Source organism: Arachis hypogaea, chromosome 6 (assembly GCF_003086295.3).
Source record: "Arachis hypogaea cultivar Tifrunner chromosome 6, arahy.Tifrunner.gnm2.J5K5, whole genome shotgun sequence".
NCBI lineage: Eukaryota > Viridiplantae > Streptophyta > Magnoliopsida > Fabales > Fabaceae > Arachis > Arachis hypogaea.
In genome coordinates, this window is record NC_092041.1 from 60446108 (window position 1) to 60448702 (window position 2595).

The following is a 2595-nucleotide window of genomic DNA, read 5'->3' on the forward strand; positions in this document are numbered from 1 at the left end:
GGTGCCTATGGTACAAGGTATTGAAAACTTCCCAGGATCCTGTCTCTTTTGAGGCAGTTTCTGCCTAGACAAGTCATCTAGTTCTTTGGTGAGCAAAGGGGGTTCATCCTCCCAAGTCTCATTTCCAAATAACTTGTCATTTAGCTTCATGATTGCTCCAAGGTATTTAGCAACTTGCTCTTCAGTGACATACTCATCCTCTTCAGAGGAAGAATACTCATCAGAGCTCATGAATGGCAGAAGTAAGTCCAATGGAATCTCTATGGTCTCAGTTTGAGCCTCAGATTCCCATGGTTCCTCATTGGGGAACTCATTGGAGGCCAGTGGACGCCCAGTGAGGCCTTCCTCAGTGGCGTTCACTGCCTCTTCTTCCTCCCAAAATTCGGCCATGTTGATGGCCTTGCACTCTCCTTTTGGATTTTCTTTTGTATTGCTTGGAAGAGTACTAGGAGGGAGCTCAGTAATTTTCTTGCTCAGCTGACCCACTTGTCCTTCCAAATTTCTAATGGAGGACCTTGTTTCAGTCATGAAACTTTGAGTGGTTTTGATTAGATCATAGACCATGGTTGCTAAGTCAGAGGTATTCTGCTTAGAACTCTCTGTCTGTTGCTGAGAAGATGATGGAAAAGGCTTGCTATTGCTAAACCTGTTTCTTCCACCATTATTGTTGTTGAAACGTTGTTGAGGTCTCTGTTGATCCTTCCATGAGAAATTTGGATGATTTCTCCATGAAGGATTATAGGTGTTTCCATAGGGTTCTCCCATGTAATTCACCTCTTCCATTGAAGGGTTCTCAGGATCATAGGCTTCTTCCTCAGATGAAGCCTCCTTAGTACTGCTTGGTGCATTTTGCATTCCAGACAGACTTTGAGAAATCATATTGACTTGTTGAGTCAATATTTTATTCTGAGCCAATATGGCATTCAGAGTGTCAATCTCAAGAACTCCTTTCTTCTGACTAGTCCCATTGTTCACAGGATTTCTTTTAGAAGTGTACATGAATTGGTTATTTGCAACCATTTCAATCAGTTCTTGAGCTTCAGTAGGCATCTTCTTCAGATGAAGAGATCCTCCTGCTGAGCTATCCAAAGACATCTTGGATAGTTCAGAGAGACCATCATAGAAAATACCTATGATGCTCCATTCAGAAAGCATATCAGAAGGACACTTTCTGATTAATTGTTTGTATCTTTCCCAAGCTTCATAGAGGGATTCTCCTTCCTTCTGTCTGAAGGTTTGGACTTCCACTCTAAGCTTACTCAATTTTTGAGGTGGAAAGAACTTTGCCAAGAAGGCATTGACTAGCTTTTCCCAAGAGTCCATGCTTTCTTTAGGTTGAGAATCCAACCATGTTCTAGCTCTGTCTCTTACAGCAAAAGGGAATAGCATAAGTCTGTAGACCTCAGGGTCAACCCCATTAGTCTTGACAGTATCACAGATTTGCAAGAATTTAGCTAAAAACTGATGAGGATCTTCCAGTGGAAGTCCATGGAACTTACAATTCTGTTGCATTAGAGAAACTAATTGAGGCTTAAGCTCAAAGTTGTTTGCTCCAATGGCAGGGATAGAGATGCTTCTCCCATAGAAATCGGGAGTAGGTGCAGTAAAGTCACCCAGCACCTTCCTTGCATTGTTGGCATTGTTGTTTTCGGCTGCCATGTGTTCTTCTCCTTTGAAGAATTCGGTCAGGTCCTCTAAAGAGAGTTGTGCTTTGGCTTCTCTTAGCTTTCTCTTCAAGGTCCTTTCAGGTTCAGGATCAGCCTCAACAAGAATGCCTTTGTCTTTGCTCCTGCTCATATGAGAGAGAAGAGAACAAGAAATGTGGAATCCTCTATGTCACAGTATAGAGGTTCCTTGAAGTGTCAGAGGAAAAGAAGAGTAGAAGACAGAAGTAGAAAATTCGAACTTATCAAAGAAGATGGAGTTCGAATTTTGCATTAAGGAATAGTGTTAGTCCATAAATAGAAGGATGTGAGAAGAAGGGAAGTGATTTTCGAAAATTAAGTAGAAATTTTGAAAACATTTTTGAAAAACATTACTTAATTTTCGAAAATGAAAGTGGGAAAGAAGTAAAGTGATTTTTGAAAAAGATTTTGAAATTAGAAATTAAAAAGATATGATTGAAAACTTATTTTGAAAAAGATGTGGTTAAGAAGATATGATTTGTTTTAAAAAAAAGTGTGATTAAGAAGATATGATTTGAAAAACATTTTAAAAAGATTTGATTTTGAAAAAAAATTAAAAACTTGACTAACAAGAAAAGATATGATTCAAACATTAAACCTTTCTCAACAGAAAAGGCAACATATTTGAAATGTTGAATCAAATCATTAATTGATAGTAAGTGTTCCGGGGGTTACCTGAAACGTGTAGCTCGGTCGTCTGGAGAGGCCCGAGGTGGGGGTTCAGGGACCCGAGCTTGATATGTAGAGTGGTTGGTGGTTGTACCTACAATGACACTCCGATGCTTAAGTTAGCATGGGTCCAAGCAGATATATGTAGAATGTGGAATGAATGCCATACCTGGGTGCTCCAGTGTATTTATAGTAGTTGGCCGTGATCTTCCCTGGACAAGATATTCTTATCTTATCTTAT

At 39.7% G+C, this 2595-nt stretch overlaps 1 non-coding gene across 1 annotated transcript; it reads left to right on the plus strand.

Moving 5' to 3' along the window:
• The first annotated feature begins 1149 nt into the window (after window positions 1-1149).
• On the plus strand, window positions 1150-1257 carry LOC112699842 (small nucleolar RNA R71). The gene has a single exon (XR_003152779.1). It is a non-coding gene; the product is annotated as a small nucleolar RNA R71 (small nucleolar RNA).
• Window positions 1258-2595: the final 1338 nt, after the last annotated feature.